The following is a 22,322-nucleotide window of genomic DNA, read 5'->3' as shown; positions in this document are numbered from 1 at the left end:
GTTTTGAGAAATACAGTTGAGAAACTTATGCCATTCTGTGCAATCTGATTGTGACTTAAATCAGGAAAGAAAAATGTTTTCTCCAAGTAAAAAAATTCTGTAAGCATGTTAATACTGGAGGCAAGAATAGGAACATGATTATATTGACTTGTGACTCTAGATTTTTGTCATTTGTGGGATAAGATGCAGAACTACAGTCGGGTTAAACAGCAAAGGTTAGACCAGAGAATATTTCTTTTTAAAAGTTTTAAAATTTGTATTATTTTTAATTATTATGGGTACATAATAGTTGTATATACTTAGGGTGTACCTGTAATATTTTGCTACAAGCATGCAATGTGTAAGGATCAAATTAGGGTAATTGGAGTATCCATAACCTCAAGTATTTGTCATTTCTTTGTGTTAGGAACATTTCAATTTCACTGTTTGAGTTATTTTGAAATATAAAATAAACTATATTGTTATAGATCTATAGATTGATCGATAGATAGATAGATAGATAGATAGATAGACTTAACTCTTAACCATATAGTCACTCTATTGTGCTGCGAAAAACTAGATTTTTTTTTTTTTAAGACAGAGTCTCACTCTGGCCACCCAGGCTGGAATGTAGAGTGTAGTGGCACGATCTCAGCTCACTGCAACCTCCACCTCCAGGGTTCAAGTGATTCTCCTGCCTCAGCCTCTTGAGTAGCTGGGATTACAGGTGCCCACCACCACACCCGGCTAATTTTTTTTTTTTTTTTTTTTTTGTACTTTTACTAGAGACTGGGTTTTGCCGTGTTGGCCGGGCTGATCTCGAACACCTGACCTCAGGTGATCTGCCTGCCTCAGCCTCCCAAAGTGCTGAGATTACAGGTGTGAGCCACTGTGCCTGGACAAGATTTCATTCTTTTTTTGTGGCTGAATAATGTTCCATTGTATATATGTATCATGTTTTATTTATCCATCTATCTAGGTGCTGCAATCAACATGGAAATGCGTGTGTCTCTTTGATATCCTGATTTTCTTTCTTTTGTGTGTATACCTAGATGTAGAATTGCTGGATCTTTTGGTAGTTCTATTTTTAGTTATTTTAAGGAACCTCCATATTGTTCTCCATAGTGGCTGTTCCAATTCATATTCTCAACAACAGGGTATGAGGGTTCCCCTTTATCCACCTCTTTGCCAACATCCATTATTACATCTCTTGGATAAAATCCATCTTAAGTGGGGTGAGATTATATCTCGTTATGGCTTTGATTTGCATTTCTTTGATGATTAGTGATGAGAAACATTTTTTTCATATACCTGTTGGACATTTGTGTGTCATCTTTCGAGGAGCACCTCTGGATATGCCAAACCAGAAGTAGTAAAATGTCTTTTACCCAATGTTAAAACCTTGCCTTAGAAATTGCATTTGCCTAGGAAATACACTGCTTTACCTCAATTGTTTATGACACATCAATAGGCTGAGCAAGATTTATAAAAGACACTTTTTTTAGTTTTTGACTAACGTTGAGAAAACAAACATTTTCCATATTAAGAACTATCATCGTAATTTTTTTATGGAGTTGGTTTTCTGAGGGGAAGATAGAGGTTCTTGCAGGGGGAGTAGGAGGTAAAGATACTCACTGTCCACCCCTTGTGACATCATCTCCTTTAGGTCATTCTCTGGATAGATAAAGAGAAGTATTTCAATCCTTCACAGTAGACACTTTCTTGGCATTGAATTCTACACACATTAACTAGAGGTAATGATGGACATTAACTAAAGGTACTTCGAGAGACATAATAGAAAATGTCTTCAACAGAGATTTTGCAGAAGACGTAAATGTATTTTTCGTATGGTTGCTTTTGTGTTTTGGTGAGCCTCAAAAAGTGCTAAAGCTGAGATAGCAAATTGCAGTTCAGCTAAAGATTATCTGTGCCCTGCTTTTAAGTCTGGAAGAAAGTTCAGAAAGCCCAGATGAATGATTCCTATTAAGTCCAATAATCTGCAAGCATATGTTCGGTCAATTTTTTTAATTGTAAAAGAAAGAAAAATACAGATTTTGAGAGCAGAGTACTGCTAGGTATCCTGGATAATGGGTAAGGTATTTTCTAATCCATCTTATTTGATGTCATTTCAACAACAGATCAATCTGAGGAAAGTTACACACTTTCCTTCTTTCAGACACAGTTACAGGTTCAGAGAAAATAAGTGACTCAGCCAAGATCATATCATGTATGATACCTATGTCAGAGTTTGAACTCAAATCCACATGACTTTAAAATCCAGATATTTCCTGCTACAGAGTGTTGATTTCATGATGACAAAGTTTTGTTGTTGTTGTTGTTGTTGTTTTAAATTTCAGCTCTCCTATAATATCTGCCTTTAGACAAAATACGGGTTATATTTATTTTACTCCTTCATCATAAATTGTAATCCCCTTTGAGAATAGATTGTATGTTATTCTCGTGTTTCCTTCCTTTACAATTTCTGCCCCAGTAATGTGCATATATAATAAAGCCCCTCTTCATTTGAAGAATTTGCCTTCTTTGCCAACTTAAGAAAATCTAGATGTGATTTTTTCCAAGATAGACTTGTTAACATTTATTTATTGGAAGCAATTTTACACAGAAATTGTACAGGAGCAATTATAAATCAGTATGTCAACCAGTTTAAATTTAAAGCAGTTGAAATTAGTTACTTTAGTGCTGAAGGAAGGACTTCATGAAATAAATACAGTACATGGCAGGTTTTGGATAAGTAGATGAGAATGGATTACTGGGGAATGTGGGAATTCAATGTGTTTACTTCAGATTCAGCTCTGAAATTATGGGAGGACTGATTTATGTTTTTTAAAAAAGCAGGAACCATCTATGAAGCTCACTTTGACAATTAGGAGAGATGTACCACTATTAAAGATGGTAACAACAGTTACTACGTACTGAATAGAATACCTGCTGGGTTTCAGAGGCTATGGTGTGCCCTTTGAAAATCCATTTTCACTTATCCCTCAAGACAACACAAGAGGTTGATACTTCGTCCTCATTTACAGAAAAAAATTAGGGTTAAAGGTTACATTTTTTCTGTCAAGAGTGTACTCATTAATAAACGGCAGAACATAACTTAGAACTAGGTCTGTGTGACTTCAAGCTTTTATCTTAGAAGGCAATGAATGCTGTGAATGAGAATCCTGGTTCTGTAGCAGAGTGCCTGGAGTTGAATTTCAGCACCATTTGTACAAGAGATGTGACCTTGTTCAAGTTACTCCAACTGTCCAAGTTTTAGCTTTCTTGTTTTGGGAAGATAAAATGTGATTTAATGTATGTTACACGCTACTTAACACAAATTAAATGATCAATAAATACTACCTGTTTTAACAATCATGTCGACGATAAAATTGATGATGATTGTGGTGAATTTATAAGCTATATGTTTGTATTTATTTTCCTAGCATAAAGTTCCCTTTGCATAGAACAAAGTTAAGTGCACGGTGTATACTCAATAGATGTTTTGCTAAATGAGTGCTGAGAAGGTTTAAGAAAGTTATGAATCTTATTTGTATTTTATTCTCACCTCTCTAGACAATCATGCCTGTAATCTGCTTATAAACTAATTTTGGGTAGAAGTCCCATAAATCCTATTGTCTATATTTTGAAGAAAACATATCCAGATAGTGTAAAATTTGGACAATTTCAAATCTTGAATATTGTGCCTCACTTTAGCTGGGAGCACAGAATTTTCTTTAATTTATATAAGAAAAAAATGAAAGTAGTTTATTAGGTTTTATGGATAAACTTTTCCTTCAGACGTTTAGTTGGAAAAAAGAGAAGGGTACTGGGGAGGTGAGATACAGAGAAAAGTGAAATCATTTATAGAATTTTGTCAGAAAGTTCATTTGGCACATCCATGCAGAAGAAATGTTGTCTTTTTTATTCATTCTTGAGCATTGGTAATAAGTTTTCTTAATTCATGTAACCTCATTAAAAACACCAGCTTCATAATTCTTTTCAGTAGACCTTGAATTTTGTTTTGACAAAAGCAATGAAGAAGTTCAAGGTAAAGTCAGAGCATTTTTGCCAAGTACACTTACATGTTTAAGATTAAACATTCTCCTTCTAATGCTGAAGGGATTTTAAAAGGACCCCACAGACTGACCCTTGACTAATTGCAGTGCTAACAGGGAACTCTTATAAAGTAAATAACAACTGGCTGTTTGCTGGGAATAAGGACAGATTTTTAAATATGTGGGTTGCTCTTGGTATCATTCCTTGTTTCCCTGAAGAGTTCTCCAGATGTCTAAATGCTGTGTAAATTTGCTTAATGACAATTTTAGTAGACAAACCTATGTTTTTCTTATTTCCTTCTTTTCTTCCCCTATTATCTCCTCTCACTTTCTCATCTTACCCCTCCCATCTATCTCCCTTCCTCCCTCTTTCTAAAAATAATAAACACTAATGAGTCCTTACTTTTTCCAAGACATCACAGATTTTGAGTAAATAAAGATGAAGATCGTGTCGTGCTGTTCTCATTCCTTTATACCCTGGACAAGAAGGCAGACAATTAAGCAAGAGGAAGAAAGGAAATACTCTTCTCTCCCTAAAAGAAGAGGGAAAAAAAGGTGATTCTAGAGGAAAACAGCATTCCAGGGAGAGACAGGAGACAAGAAAAATCAGCTTACCTGTTGACAGAAATGCAAGACACTTTGCCATGAGAAATTGCAGAAACCTGAAAAGTCAAGCAAAATTACTATTTCTTTACATTGTGTTTTATAGTTTTATCTTGTTTCTGTGATCATGTGGTGACTCAAGTGGTACATCACACAATTGCAGTATGTTCTCGTTTTTAACCTCTGTCCTCCTAGTATTTAACCTCTCCATGTTTTTTTGACATAGAGATCACCACCTCCTTTAAATACTTTCAAAATTGACTTACAGGGCAGCACACTTTCCTGTTTCCATGCTACCTTACTGTGTTCATCAAGGTTCTCCAGGGAAACAAAACTAATATAGATTTATTCTAGGAATTGTTTCTGACAATTATGGAAACTGAGAAGTTGTGTGATCTGCCATCCACAAGCTGGAGAACCAGAAAAAGTTCAGCGGTATAAATTCAATCCAAGTTAGAAAACTTGAGATACTGGGGTGAGGTGTGATATAAGTCCTAGTCCATGTCCAGCATCCAAATGCCTGAGAATCACAGGCATTGAGGTGTGATGGCAGGAGAAGATGGATGTCCCACTCAAATAGAGATAGGAAATTCACTCTTTCTTCATGATTTTGTTATAATAGGATCCTCAACAGATACAGTGATAATCACCCACATTGGAGAGGGTTGATCTTCTTTACTCAGTCTACTGATACAAATGCTAATCTCTTCCAAAGACAGCCTCACAACGGCAACCAGAATGTTTCACCAGCTATCTGGGCACCCCTTAGCCCAGTCAACTTGACATGAAAATTCAACCATCACTCTTACTCTTTTCCAATCTCTTTTGCTGGATCCTCCTTATGAATTTTACATCTCAAATTTTTAAAACCTTACAGAACATTTTTCAGGCCTTTTTGTCTATCTACCTTCCATTGCTTCTACACCTTCTTGGTGGTCTTATCCAGATTCAAGTTTAAAGATACTCTGATTGGTATACCCAGTACAGACTTTCTTCTAAAATCTCTCATACCTGTTTCATTTTTTCCACTAAACTTAATACTTTATAATACACTATAGAATAATTACTTTATTTCAATCTTCTCTTATTAAATGTAAACTTTATAGAAGTAATTACTTATGGCAACTACTCACTGCTTATCCTAAGACTTGGAATATTGCTTGTTCAGGGCCGATACTCAATAAAGGTTTTGTTTTGTTTTCAGCAGCATGGGAAGAGTCAGGACTCTGTAAAACACACAAAGACAATTTCATCATAGTCTCAGAAGTCCAAGAGTTATTCAAACACATTTCAAGGGCAGTCAGTGTAATTCATATTCACAACTGCCACTAAGTCCATGATAAACTTGAAAGTCAATAACTTCCTTTCTTAGATTTTTAAAAAATGACTGTATTGTCTAATTCAAAGTTGCTTTTGGGGAGGGCTCCCTGTGCTCTTACAAGCATCTGCTAGAATTGAGAAACTGGTCCTCCATTTCCTTTTTGCATGTTCATTTATTTCACATTTAGGAGTCACCATATGTTTAATCCACGATAACATTCTAGAATGTGAACTAAGACAGCAGATGTGTAGGCACCTCGGAGTGGCAAAGCTTTATTATTTTATCCTTTATGTTGCTTGGCTACTGTCATTGTATATGATGTATAAGGTGGCAATTTATATACAGACTCAGGATGGTATGTGTGAACATGAGTAATGCCCTCTCTAATTGATGCAGAATCCTTTCATTTGCTTTTGCTTTAAGGAGTGTTGTTAACTAGGAGGGAGCCCATTGTGTCCACAGTGAGTAGAGCAGACCTGCCTCTAGCAGTTCAGAGTTTAGCCAGTAGGATTCCAGACTATTGATTCTCAACCAGCAGTCAAACGAGACAGAGTAGCTCCATAGGACCAGATGTGTGAGCTGTGCTTGTTTTCCTGCTTATTTTTCTTTTTTCTTTCTCTTCCTTTTTACATGTATTGCTATCATGAGTCATTCACCTAAAGTCTAGAGAGAATTAGCAACCAGTTCTTATACTCAATAATAACAATAAGAAAATAAGACTGGTAAAGTGGTTCAAATACTCATACCCAGAATGCTTGGGTTTAAACTGTCACCTGAGTACCCACCCCTCCACATCACACCAAAAGCAAAAGCAGAAGAAACAAGAAAATAAATGGAAAACTTAAACTAATAAAGAGGTACATTACTCTTGTGGTGTTTTACTTTCTTGCTTTTAATGACCAGTCTGTAACCCCTCATAGCATTTTCTATACCCTTTACTTAGAAGGAAATTATTTTTAATGTTGCATATTAAAAATAGTTGTAAATGTACTCCACTGTTGATAAGTTTTAAAACCACATTTCATACTAACTACCACAGAGTTATCTATTTGTAAATGATGGTTAAAAAAGCAAAACCTTGAATAATACTCTTTTGAAAACTAGAAATTAATTGTCACACTATTACTAGTTACCTGGAAATGAAGTAAATAAGAATAGAGAAATAATTGCTACCTTTAGGTGATTTCCTGCCAGCAACCCACCCTGAGACTAAACATTTTCTCTCAAATTGCCTTTTAAAGTTGTATCACATTGTGAAGTGTGTCTTTTAAAACAGTTAATAACATAACTTAATATGCAAAGTCTTTGATCATATTCTCTTGTGTATATTTCAATGGATCCTTAGATTCTGTTTTACCAAGCATAATTACTCATCAAATTGTAATTTTTTCTTTTATTGCTATTGAATACTTTTTTGGATACTCAAAATTTTGAGACAAGTGTCTCACTCTTAAAAAGACAGTTTGAATGTCTTTGGTTTACTGTTGAAGTGCTTTTGGGGGGTTATTACATTCAATCCTTGCTCAGCATCCTGTGTGTTACTTTGAGGATCTGACTTTAATTCCCTTGTAACAAAACCAACACCAACTGGGAATCACAATTGGAGCTATCTCTGTCAATTACAGCTCTGAGGCAAGGGAACAAAAAGCTTTCAAGAATAAAATATATCCATCCTCCTACTCAGGGAGACATTTCCTCAGCAGAGTTATACCACTTTTTGTTATTGTTGTTTGAGACAGAGTCTCACTCTGTCACCCAGGCTGGGGTGCAGTGGCGTGAACTTGGCTCACGGCAATCTCTGCCTCCCAGGTTCAAGTGATTCCCATGCCTCAGCCTCCTGAGTAGCTGGGGTTACAGGTATGCACCACCATACCTGGTTAATTTTAGTATTTCTAGTGAAGACGAATTTCACCATGTTGGCCAGGCTGGTCTCAAACCCCTGACCTCAGGTGATCTGCCTGCCTTGGCCTCCCAAAGTGCTAGGATTACAGGTGTGAGCCACCAAGCCCAGCCTATACCTCTTTTTGGTGTTAGTTCCATTTAGAGGTTCTTTCTCTATCCTCCATCCCCCAGGTTGGGATTTATCACATTTACTTATTTGTTCAATGTTTCCTTCCTAGATTATAAGGTTCCTAGTTTAATGCCATGAACTATTATAAATACTGAATTCAGCTTTTCAGGCTTATAAGACAAGCATTAATCTTCCACCTGTTGCACTTGGTGGCCAAGTCTAGGGAAAAAAATAGAACTTACATACATCATTTTTTCTATATTAAGACACTGTCTATTAGTTATCTTCCTCTCAATAAGAAAAAATAAAATGCTGGCTCATTTAAAGTACACATTGATTTAAGATGTATTCCGATTTCATAAATGTAAAGATAAAAAATGTATTCAATAAGAAAAAATATGATACTTGTTGATAAATCTTGATTCTTCATGCAACCTGGGGAGAGTTGATGAGATATATTTTTTCTTGCTTTCTCCTTTTTTCCTCACTATATGAATCATTCCTTCTTTCACTATAACTAAAACTCTGTCACTGGGTGTGGGGTGGGGGAAACCTAAAGGTATTTAGAAAGTAAAGCTTGGATAGAGCTCACTCTCCACAATGCTTCTATTTTAGAGAAAAATTGAAAATTGCAAGATTTGTTGCTCTCCATCAAATACAATTCTCCGACACTAAGAAATCATTTACGATGAAAAATAAAAGAAGAAAGATAAAATGAACTTTGAGAGCTTGAGGTGAAGGCTATCCACCTTAGAATTTACAGACTGGAACATACCTTAAGAAGAAACACTTTTATGGCCTCTAAGATTTATGATCTACTGGTACATTGAAAATAATCGGCCGTGAGAATTCACAGGAAGCTACTTGTATAGCACCCATTGGGTGAGCTAATTTTATTCAAACCATAAATTTCATTGAAAAAAATGAATGAAGGTTGATGAAAAACTTCATGCTCTCAAAGAAAAGCAAAATCAAATAAAGCAAAATTTGCCCAGAAAACCCAGTCATCCCAGAGAAAGGTAATGTTTCAGGATCACACAGACAAATGCTCTCATGCAGATATCAAGAAACGGACACTGAAGGAACACACTGGTTTTTCAAAGTCAAATCTTCAAGCCCAGGAAATTGACATAGAAAAAATACAAAGGAGTCCAAAGAGATATAGGTTTATATGGAATTTCTTCAAGTGGATTTTGAAGTTCTTTGAAAAAAAAAAAAAATGGCGTAACTGCCAGGAAAAATACTTGTCTATCTGTACAGATTATACTTGCAATAACCCACTTTAAAGTATTCTATTACTAAATGATTGATTATTACTTGACTTTATTTCATGATAGGTATAGGTCAAAGTGCAGAGGTACATATAGATGCATGTGTAATACTATAGAAACTATTCTGTAAGCCTTTTGTTTGTTCCTCTGCATCACAACGTATCCAAATTTCCCGCATTGTAAGGGGACATCATGCCCAGGGATACTTTGACTATGAATTAAGTATCAACCTTTTTAAACCTTGAAGATGAATGGCAATGTATATGTTTAGCAGCATACATGTTTCTAGCCACTGAGAGCAGATCTCATAGGTGAATAAAAAGAAAAAAAAAAAAACTAGTTTTACCTTATCGTAGTCAAAATCTAAACCTGGTGTTTCTGAAGATTCAGTTTGTGAAGGTTGCTGACTCTTAGGTATGGGTATTCCGCTTTAACTATATTTGTTAGTTTTAGGTCACTCGGCCTGGAAAAGGGATCTCCGGAAACATGTTTATTTCTTCATTTCTCTCTGCACTTCAGGAAACGTATCATTTGTGCTGTTTCAGAGAGAGGGAAGAGAGTCAGACTCCTTATCTAATGAACCTTCTTACCCTGGTTACAAGCAATGAATAGGATCAGGTGATGTGTTCATAGCACAGAGTGTATGCTAATAGAAAATTTTGTGTTATATCTACTGCGTTTTGTCTTCTCAAATTTAGTCACCATTAGGATAGAAATAAGCTATACTGAATATTTAAAAAGAAATTAGATTTTTGAATGTTTAGGTAGCCTTTAAGCATCTTCTACAATAGAGATCCAGATCTATTCTAATTAAGAAGAAGTTTTAATAAATTTTTTTAAAGAGAGAAAATGGTGGGGGAAGCATAGTTGCTTGGGTTTTTAATGACTCTCCCTGCAAAGCAGTCTCTAAGTCTACCAAATGGCGTGTCCTTGGGAAAGAGAAAGGAAATACTTAAAAAGAGAATGTGGTTAAAGAGCAATAGAAGTAAGCATCACATCAGAGGAAAAATGAACTGATGAAACCTTCAGGCAGGAATACTGAACGAGAACCTGAACTGTTTATGCAGATGTGCTCTCCTTTATGGAAGTCTCTTGTGCCTCAGATGTGAATCCTCTTCCTTAGAAATAGCTTCTGGAGTTCAAAGATCATAAAGCACAGAACTGGTGTTTATAATCGGCATCTCTCTCCATTTTCGCCGTTTTTCTATGTAGACTAGCTAACAGATTGACACTCTGCTGATCAAACAGACAGTGTTAACCTGAGTTAAAACCAGAGAGCAATACAATTTTTTTTTAATAGCAAAATAATTCAAAAGAGAGCTTTGCTTCGAAGTAGTTGACTTGCGATATTCTAACTTACTCTACTGACCAAAATACCTTTCCGAATTTTCATATGTATGAACACTGTTTGCTGACTCTTATCCTTGATACTGAATTATGCTAAAATTATAGGAATGGAGACACAGTGTTTTATCCAGAGTTAATTGTCAATGTATTTAAGATGCTCAAATAATTACACATATGCCGGACATGGTGGCTCACTCCTGTAATCCCAGCACTTTGGGAGGCAGAGGTGAGTGGATCCCCTGAAGTCAGGAGTTCGAGACCAGCCTGGCAAACATGGTGAAAACCCATCTCTATGAAAAACACAAAAATTAGCAGGGTGTGGTGGCACGTGCCTGTAAACCCAGAAGCTTGGGAGGCTGAGGCAGGAGAATCACTTAAACCCAGGAGGCAGAGGTTGCAGTGAACTGAGATTGTGCCACTGGACTCCAGCCTGGGTGACAGAGCAAGACTCCATCTAAAAAATAAATAAATAAAATAAAAATAATTACACATGTAAAAACATAGGTGTAAATAAATGTTATGTTTTAATGAAAAAAGGATCAGGGTTTAGAGTTAGAAGGTCAGGGTGGGAAAAATATTTTTGTCACAGTAAGACCAATTACAGAGAGATGGTACAGATAAGTTGTCTTGAACTATTTATCAACATGGTTGGTATTAGGATATGAGGTTGGAGAAGCATATTGTCACCACATTGTGAAAGGACATTTTATGTAATATTTTCTAATCTATTAAATGAAAGTATCACTTCTCTATCTGTACTTTATTAGAATATCCTGAGACCTTAAAGAAAAAAAATATGGGTAAATGCTTTACAAAATTAGAGTTATACCAACAGATCTAATACATGAAAAAAATGTAAAAACAATATGCAATCGATTGTAAAAAGAAATAGTCCATAGAAATTCAATGTAGTGTAAGTTAAAGGCTTCATGAATGTGAGGAAGCTTGGATCGGGAGTTGGAAACGTGGAGGGGGGTGATTGTAGAAGCTGAACGAAGAGGATGGATTGGCTAGGATAGTGGTATGTGAGGATCCTCCCAGGACCATGACACTTGTTCATTTACTTGAACATCAGTCAGCAGCTTGTGCAGTGTGGTGCAGATATGTTCTAGCAATTTTCCTCCTAGACACACACAAGCATTGAAATGCTAATTTCCTCTCTAGTTTATACTGTAGAATGTAATTTCCTGTAACCTTATAACCATTTGACTCTCAGTAAGGAAGTGTAAACCCTATGTGCTCACTAATGGATCAACTTTGCTCATAATTGGCCATTGACATCTATATTTTGGTTTATCATCATTTACATATATACCATCTATTTTAGATTCTAAAATAGGTACATAAGTTGCTTTGTCCAATGCATATTTGATTCTTACTGTGCTATTTACCAGCTATTGAACCATAGACAGAATGAACTCCCTATGCCTTTTCTTTTCTGTGAAAAATGGAGTTAATGATAACTCCTTCCTTTTTAATTACTGTAAGGATTGAGACAATTCTTTTAAATTTCTTAGTATAGTGCCTAGATCATAGCAATCACTCAGAAAATGGTATCGGTTAGTACATATGATGGTAATTCTAATGACATTTGCTCTAGCTCTACTGTAGGTAGTAATATTTTATACAAACTCTCATATATGACTGGTACACGTGAATGTGATACTAATAAACCAAGTCTCCCTGAAGCAACATCTCATCGAAGATATTCTCAATAGTCTGTCATATTGAAGGTGGATTCTTGCCAGAATGAACAACTGGAAAATTGTGAAAGTCGCTAAAAATATTGTAGTGAATAGGATCTCACAGTGTCTTGTGAGTTTGTTGGACTAGCAAGTTTCTAGGCTTACTGACCTTTAAATTTGGACTGGCTACTGTCTACTCACTATCTATAATAAAACTAATTCTGATAAAATGATTCTGTGAGTGTAAAAAGTAAACCAGAGGCACTAACTTTGTGTGATTTAACATAACTTTTCTTACCTTATTAATTGTGACTTCAAAGTAAAGATATTCAGGAAGAGAATATAAACAAATACAATTCATAATGTTGGAAAGGGAGAAAGTTTTTATAAGCAGAACAGGAAAAACAGAAATCTAATAGAAAATACTGACAGGTTATTATACCCGAAGATGAAACTTCAAATTATATATATAATTATATATATCTATAATTATTCTATGTAATATATAAATAGTTCCTGTAATTACATATATTTATTATATGTAATTATATATAAATATATAATATGCATTAAAAATCAATTATATGTATAATTATACATATATTACATATATTATTAAAGAAAAAAAGACTAGTTTTACCTTACCTTGATCAGAATCTAAACCTAGTGCTTATGAAGATTCAGTTTGTGAAGGTTGCTGACTCTTATGCATGGGTATTCCGCTTTAATTATATTGATTATTTTTAGGTCGCTCAGCCTGGGAAAGGAATTTCCAGGAACATGTTTATTATATGACATATAATTATATATTATATAATTATAAATTATGTAATATAATTAAATGCAAATTATACATTATACTATAAATATAATAGAAATATATAAATATATTTATAGGAACTATTTATTTATTACATGAAATAATCCTGGCCTTGTGAGAGAGAGAGAGATATATATAGATATATAGATATAGATAGATAGATAGATAGATATGATATATGTAGATATATATATATATCATAAAAGAATCCTGGGTTTGAGATACATATATTTTATATAAGTCAGGATTATTTTATGAAAGTATATATAAATGGGTAAAAAATACAAAAATGAACTATAGGTAATTCATAGAAAAAATTTAAAGTGATTAATCAACATAAGAAAATACATTTAATGTTACTAATAACAAAAACTCAAAATTTGATGAGATACACTGCTTTCTAAATTGGTAAGACTTACAAAGAATAATACAATCCAGTGCTATAGGAAATGGCCTTTGACAGTCTTGTCTGTTTTCCTCTATTCTTTCCTAGGCTAAAGGTCTTGCATTTGCTACAGTGTACCAGTAAACGTAGGAATGGCACAATATAAAGTAAACAAATTGTGTTATTTTTTAAAAGTAATATCTGATTGAGAATTTTTTAAGCCTGATAAAGATGCTACCTCACAATGCTCTGAAGTTATAGACTGAGTAAAGGGATAATGGAAGTTATTTATAAAAACTTTCTAATAAAAATTTTAAAAAAGCATACTTTTTTTGGAGCAAAATGAACATTTTTTTTTTCTCCTTAAAAGGTTTTTTTTTTTTTTTTTTTTTTTTTTTAGATAGAGTCTCTCTCTGTCACCCAGGCTATTGTTTAACAAACAAAAATCAAACACTACAGAAAAATATGGAGAAAAAATCATCTTCACTCCCAACATCCAGAGATAAACTTCAATCTTTCTCACCTTTTATCTTTTCAAATATAATGTACTTATATCTCTAAATAAATAAAATTAACTTGGCCTGGTGCAGTGACTGCCGCCTGTAATCCCAGCACTTTGGGAGGCCAAGGCGGGAGGATCATGAGGTCAGGAGATGGAGACAGTCTTGGTCAACATGGTGAAACCCTGTCACTACTAAAACACAAAAAATTAGCTAGGCATGGTGGCGCATGCCTGTAATCCCAGCTACTTGGGAGGCTGAGGCGAGGGAATCACTTGAACCCAGGAGGCAGAGGTTGCAGTGAGCTGAGATTATGCCACTGCACTCCAGCCTGGTGACAGAGCAAGACTTTGTCTCAAAATAATAATAATAATTTAAAAAATAAAATAAAATTAGCTCGTTTCATGTTATTTTATAACCAGTCTTTTATTTAACAATTCATTGTGATAGTTTTATATGTCAATAACTATGGGTCTTCATAATTTTTGATAGTTGAATAGCATCCCATTATATGATCATAGCTCAAACTATTTACCTAAACTCCGATTGATGGACATTTCAGTTTATTCTCTAAAAATTGGACCTGACACCCTTTCAAGGAAGTGAGCATGCCTTTAATGAAAGATATTCAAGGAAGTGAGCACGACTTTAATGAAAGATATTCCAGAGAGAACAAATGAAAGTAATGGTAAGACAGCAGTGTGACTTGTTCAACTCTGAGATTATTTTTGACCACAAGATTCTATATTCTATGTGTATCGGGTTAAAATAGTGTTCCCCCCCCCCCCCCCCCCCCCCCCCCCCCCAAAAAAAAAAAAAAAAAAGAAAAAAGAAAAAAATCATGCCCTAGAATCTGAGAATGTGACTACATTTGGAAATAGGAGTTTTGCAAAAGTAAATAGTTAAGATTTGATCATTCTGGCATAGGGGGAGTTCTTAATGCACCATGACTGATGTCCTTATAAGAAGAGGATAACACCCACACACAGACACATGAGGGCAGAACACCACATAAGGACAGAGGCAAACGGTAGAGCAACTCATCTACAAACCATGCAAAATCGGATTACCAGCGACACCAGAAATCAGGAGAAAGGCTTGGAACTGATTCCACCCCAGAGCCTTTGGAGAGAGTATGGCCTCGCCAAAACCTGGATTCAGGTGTCTGTCCTCCAGAACTGAGCCAACAGATTCCTGTTGCTTTAGGTCATCTGTTTTGTGGTAAGCTATTAGAGTAGCCTTAAGAAACCAGAACACTAAGTAAATTTTTTGTAGATTGACTATGAAATGTGCGTGTACAGATATCTCCCAGAACGACACACTTGGAAAATTCATGTCCGGGTGAGGTCAACTGTGGCAACTGAATTCTAAGCAGAAAGGAATAAAATAAGGTTTTAGCTATATAATTCTTTTTTTTTTTTTTTTGACGGAGTCTCGCTCCTTCGCCCAAGCTGTAGTGCAGTGGCGCTATCCCAGCTCACCACTGTCTCTGCCTCCGGGGTTCAAGAGATTCTCTTACCTCAGCCTCCCACGTAGCTGGGACTACAGGCACCTGCCACCATGCCCGGCTAATTTTTTGTATTTTTAATAGAGATAGGGTTTCACCGTGTTAGCCAGGATGTTCTCAATCTCTGACCTCGTGATCCGCCCGCCTTGGCCTCCCAAAGTGTTGGGATTACAGCCGTGAGCCACGGCGCCTGGCCTTAGCTATACAATTCTATTTGTTTGTGGACATTGAAAATCTGGAGAAGAGTGGATAATGGAAAAGAGGAGTGCAAAATGGGGATAGGAGCTACAGCGTAGTCAATTCATGGGCATCCTTGACTTGAAGCGTCTTGGTAGGTATTTCACAAACTTTTCCTTCAGGTGGAACACTGAACCAGGTAAACACAATGTAGGATTACTCTTGTTTAAGCTCTTTAAAAATTACATTTTTCTCTTCTTTAAATTAATTAGGTTGGACCTCAGTTAGGGTATCATTCTAGTTGCTAGTTTCTTGGAACTGCTCGCTACAGAGGGGTGTAACTCTAAAAACCAATAAGCCATGCCATTAGATGAAGTAGGGTCACGTAAAACACTTTAGGCTAATCACATTAACTCTTAAAAAGATATACTTTATTAAGATATGATTGTCATGTAAAAAGTTATACATATTTAATGTATACAGCTCGAATTGGGGGATAAGTATACACCTGTGAAACCATCACCATCATTAAGGTCATAGACCTATCCATCACATCCCAAAGTTTTCCCTTACTCCCTTTATTACAATTATTATTATCATCATTGGTAAGAACACTTAACATAAGATCTACTTTCTTGGCAAATTTTAAGTATACAATACAGTATTGCCTTCCGTAACTGAAACTTTATACTCCTTGACCACCATCTCTCCATTTCCTCATGTCCCTGGAGCCTGGTTACCACTATTCTACTCTCTGCTTCTAAGAGTTAGAATATTTTAGATTTCATATATAAGTGAGATCACGCAGTATTTGTCTTTCTGTATCTGATTTATTTCATTTAGAGTAATATCCTTCAAGTCCATCCATGTGGTTGCAAATGGAAAGACTTCCTTCTTTTAGGGACTGAATAATATTTCATTGTGTGTATATGCTACATTTCTTTACCATTCATCCACTGATAAACATTTAGGTTTTTTTCATATCCTGACTATTTGTGTCATGCTGCAATGAACATGGGAGTACTGGTATCTCTTTGAGATTCTGACTTCAATTCCTCTGGATAAATACTCAGAAGTGGGGTCACTGGATTGTATAGTAGTTCTATTTTTACTTTTTAAAAAAACTTAAAAAAAAATCTCCACACCTGCATTTATAACTTTTTGAGAAGGCTTTGTACTGGTTTTTGTAAAGACTGTGCCAATTAAAATGATGACTAACAGTGTGCCAGGGTTTCCTTTTCTCCACATTCTCACCAACACTTGTTATCTTTTGTTTTTTCAATCTTAGCCATTCCAACAGATGTGAGGTGATATGTCATAGTGACTTTGATTTGCATTTAACTGATGATTAATGTTGTTGAGAACCTGTTTATAAACCTATTGTCCATTTGTATGTCTTCTATGAAGAAACATCTATTCTGGTACTTTGTCCATTTTTTATTAAATTTTTTTTTTTGCTATTGAGATATAGGATTTCTTCACATATTTTTGGATATGTTAAAATTTTATTAGATATATAAATTGGAAATATTTACTCTCAGTATGTCGGTTGCCTTTTGATTTTGTTGATTGTTTCATTTCATGTTTAGAAGATTTTTATTTTAATATAATCTCTCTTATTTATTTTTGTTTTTACTGCCTGTGCTTTTGACCTCATGTCCAAAAAATTCGTTGTCAAAATCAAAGTCAAGGAGCTTTTTCTCTATGTTTTCTCCTAGGAGTTTTGTGGTTTCAGGTTTTACATTTAAGTCTTTAATCCATTTTAGGGTAATTTCTGTATTTGATGTAAGATAAGAGTCCATTTTCATTTCTTTACATGTAGATATCCAGTTCTCCCAGCATCATTTATTGAGGACTATATGTATCCATTTAGCATTTTTTTGGTGCTCTTGTTGAAGATTAATTGACTGTTTATGTGTAGGTTTATTTCTGGATAGGCATTTCTATTCCATTGGTCTGTGTGTCTGTTTTCATGTCAATACCATACAATTTTGATTATTACAACTTTGGAATATAATTTGAAATATAGACATGTGATGTCTCTAGCTAGCTTTGTTCTTTTTTCTCAAGACTGCTTTGGCTAGTTTGGGGCTTTTGTGGTCTCATACAAATTTTTTGTTTTTGTTTTCTATTTCTGTGGAAAATGCCATTGGACTTTTGATAGAGATTGTACTGACTGTGTAGAGTACATTGGTTAGTATGTCTATTTTAACAATATTAATCCTTTTAATTCATTGTTGTAGGATATCTTTTCATATATTTATATCTTCAACACTTTAGCCAATGTTTTACAGTTTTCAGTGTACAAATCTTAAATCTCATTTGTTAAATTTATTCCTAAGTATTTTATTCTTCTTGATGCATTATAAATGGAATTGCTTTCTCAATTTTTTTAGATACTTTGTTGTTGGTGCATAGAAAGGCAACTGATTTTTCTATGTTGATTTTATATCTTACAACTTCCCTGAATTTATTTCTTAGTTCTAACAAGTTTTGTTCGTGTGGAGTTTTTAGAGTTTTCTGTGTATAAGACGATGCCACCTGCAAACAGATATAATTTTACTTATTTTTTAATTTTAATGTTGATGTTTTAATTTTTTTCCTGACAATTGCTCTGACTAGGTATTTCAGTACTATGTTAAATAGAAGTGGCAAGAGTTGACATTCTTATCTTTTTTTTTTTTTCTTTTTTGAGATGGAGTCTCACTTTGTCACCCAGGCTGGAGTGCAATGACACAACCTTGGCTCACTGCAACCTCTGCCTCCTGGGTTCAAGCGATTCTCCTGCTACAGCCTCTCAAATAGCTGGAATTAGGCACCTGCCACCTTGCCTGGCAAATTTTGTATTTTTAGTAGAGACTGGGTTTCACTATGTTGACCAGGCTGGTCTCAAACTCCTGACCTCAGGTGATCTGCCTGCCTTGGCCTCTGAAAGTGCTGGGTTTTCAGGCATGACTCACTGTGTCTGGTCTTATTCCTCAACTTAGAGGAAGAGTTTTCAACTTTTTAGCATTGAGTAAGATGTTAGCTGTAGGCTTTGGACATATGGTTTTTACTATATTGAGGTATATTTTCTCTATAAATACTTTGCTGAAAATACTTTTGTGAAATGCTTTTTTCCCACCTGTTGGGATCATTATATAATTTTTATCCTTCATTCTGTTAATGTGGTACATCATAATGATGAATTTATATATGCTGAACCATCCTTGAATTCCAGGGATAATTCTCATTGATTATGTTATGGGATCCTTTTATTGTGCTATTGAGTTCAGTTTGCTAGAACAGTTGGCCATCCATATCCATGGGCTCATCGTCCATGGATTCAACCAACCACAGATGAAAAAAGTTGGAAAAAAATTGCATTTATACTAAACATGTTTAGACTTTCATTTCTCATCATTATTACCTAAACAATATAGTATAACAACTACTTAATGGCATTTACATTGTATTAGATATTATAAACGAGCTTCAGCTGACAAAATATACAGGAAGGTATACATATGTTTATATGCAAATGCAGTTTTATGTCAGGGACTTGAGCATCGATGGATTATGATATTTGTGGGAGGTCCTGGAAAAAATACCCCAAGGATATTGATGAATGGCTGTATTTTGTTGAGGATTTTTGCATCTATATTCATCAGGGATATTGGTCTGCAATGTTATTTTCTTATGGTATCCTGGCCTGGCTTGGTATTAGGATAATGCTGGCTTCATGAAATGAGTTTGGAAGTATTCCCTCATCTCCAGTTTCTTGGAATAGGTTAAGAAGAATTGACATTTATTCTTTCTAAAATGGTAGAATTCACCAGTGAAGCCATCTGACCTTGAGTTTTTCTTTGTTGGGAAATTTTTGGTGATTGATTAAATCTGCTTATTCATTATTAATTTGTTTATATATTTTATTCTTTCATGGTTCAGTCTTGGTAGGTTGTATGTTTCTAGGACTGCATCCATTTCTTCTAGGTTATCCACTTTTGTGGCGTACAATTGTTATAGTAGTTTCTGATGGTCCTTTTTTCTTTTATTTTTTTTTTAACTGTGGTGTCACGTAATGTCCCCCCTTTCATTTACAATTTTATTCATTTGAATCTTCACTCGTTTTTTTTTCTTAATTAGTCTAACTAAGGCATTGTCAATTTTATCTTTACAAAAAACAATTCTCAGTTTTTTGGATCTTGTCTGTTTTTTTTACATTTTTATTTCATTTATTTCTGTTTTAATTTTTATTCGTTTTTCTCTTCTGGTAACTTTGGGCTTACTTTGCCCTATTTCTAGTTCCTTGTGATGTAATGTTAGGTTGTTTATTTGAGATCTTTCTTCTTTTTTAATGTAGGCATTTACTGCTTTAAACTATCCTCTTAAAACTGCTTTTGCTATATTCCATCAGTTTTGGTATGATGTGTTTCCATTTTCGTTTGTTTCAAAATTAAAGAATATTGTTTTTAAAAATTTTTCATTGACCCATTGGTTGTTTAGAACTATTTTATTTAATTTTCATATATTTGTAAATTTTCTAAAATTCTTTCTGTTATTTATTTCTACATTGATAATACTGTTGAAGGAAAAATGCTTGATATAATTTTAATCTTAAATTTGTTAAGGCTTGTTTTGTGCCCTAACACATGATCTATCCTATAGGATGTTTTGCATGCACTTGAAAATAATGTGTATTCTGTTGAGATTGTATGGAATGTTGCATATTTATCCATTAGATCCATTTGGTCTAAAGTCCAATATCTAAAGTACAATGTCTCCAGAGTGAATCAGCGTTTAATTACCTCGGAGTATGCAAGTTAGCCAAAGGTGAGATAATCTAAGTTGGACTTGACTATGGGGAGTTCATGTTTTTTCATGCTTCTTGATCTCCTCCTGGGCTGAGCAAGCTAGACGGGGCATATTCTTCTCATGAAAAATGCAGAGGAACAAGAGAACAAATGGAATAAGCAAGGCTTCTTGAAGTTTAGGCTGTGAGCCAGCATGCTGGCACTTCCTAGTTTTATCAGCCAATGGAAGTCTCTATGAGCAATGCAGATGTAGGAAAGTACACCCTGTACATAGTAAGAGGTTGTTACTTTATTATATGACAGAGAACATAGATACTGTGAAGAATGAAGAATTGTGGTCAATAACACAATTAAAACAGTTAATTTCCTATTACTCCAACTAAAGGGTTTCTTAATTAATACAGACACAAGTCACCTTCCATTGTAACTTTGGCCTATTTTATAGTTCCAGCTATCCAATATCTAAATAAATCTTGAAAATTTTGAGAAAAACTATGGGGTTTTTACACCAATATATCTTGGTTGAGTGACGATTTGCCTTTCTCTCTTCTCCACTGAAATGAGGAGCTGAATCTTGTTTTTCTACAAGATGTTTATTTTTAATAAAAGAAAAAAGATTGTATTACCAGTTAATCTTAGTTCTTCCCATAATTTCTTTTCAAACATTTGGAATTGGTTTGGCTAAGAGGAAAAATGAAGTTTTAAAATGTTAGCTGGCAGTGTTCTAACATGTTGTAAAACAAACAAAACCAAAGTCCATGGCCACCCATGCTGGGAGTTACTGCTTTAGCCTACGTGATTAGTCAAACTCTTCTCCCAGGCATTCTGTATATTTCATTGGAAAATCTGAGCAGGGGACAGTAAAGAAGCTGGATGTTGATATTTGGGCTTTGGGCACTATCTGTATGGTGACTTCTTGTATCTATACAAGCTTTAACTTTAGGATACTTATTATTATTATTTATTATTATCATTATTATTTTGAGATATGGAGTCTTGTTCTGTTGACCAGGCTAGAGTACAGTGTCATGATCTTAGCTCACTGCAAACCTTGAACTCCCGGGTTCAAGCCTCCCAAGTCTGGAACAACAGGCATGTGCCACCTTGCCTGGCTGAGTTTTTTGTATTTTTTAGCAGAGACGGGGTTTCACCATGTTTTCCACGCTGCTCTTGAACTCCTGACCTCAGGTGATCTGCCCTCCTTGGCCTCCTAAAGTGCTGGAATTACAGGCATGAGCCACTGTGCCCAGCCAAGATATGTATTATTTTTTAAAACATTAACATTAAATGTTAGGGGAAAAGACTAATGCTTATGTCTGAGAATCAGATAACATTTGGATCAAATTTTGGTTCTGTAATTTTCTGGCTGTGTAGCTTTAGAAAACTTGACCTCCCTGAACTGAAGTTTCCTGGGAAATATAATTTATCATATCTACTTTATAGAGTTGTTGTGAAAATCAAGAAAATATTGTGAGCCAAACTCCTGGCTCATAGGAAGCACTCAAGAAATGAACTTATTAGTAGGAAGTTTTATGTAGTCTATTAGTCAACTTTTGCTGACAACTGTAAAGGTTTATTTCTTACTCACATTTCATGTTGTTCAAGGGCTAACATGGGCTGTGTTCCATATCTTTTTCATGCTGGCATCTAGGGGCAAAAGAGAAGCACGTATATTTTTGCACATTGGCATTACTGTAGCCAGGGAAAAATGAGAGATGGTGAAACCACATCATAACCTTTAAAACTTGTGCTTGGAAATGACAAGAGTGACTCTCATCACTTCCATTCACATTACATTGTCCAAAGCTAGTTATGTGCCTGAACAAACCTCCAGTTAAATAGGAAGTACAAGAATCTGCCATAGAGAT

Source organism: Theropithecus gelada, chromosome 7b, assembly GCF_003255815.1.
Source record: "Theropithecus gelada isolate Dixy chromosome 7b, Tgel_1.0, whole genome shotgun sequence".
In the NCBI taxonomy this organism is placed as follows: domain Eukaryota; kingdom Metazoa; phylum Chordata; class Mammalia; order Primates; family Cercopithecidae; genus Theropithecus; species Theropithecus gelada.
This window is presented reverse-complemented; position numbering follows the sequence as displayed.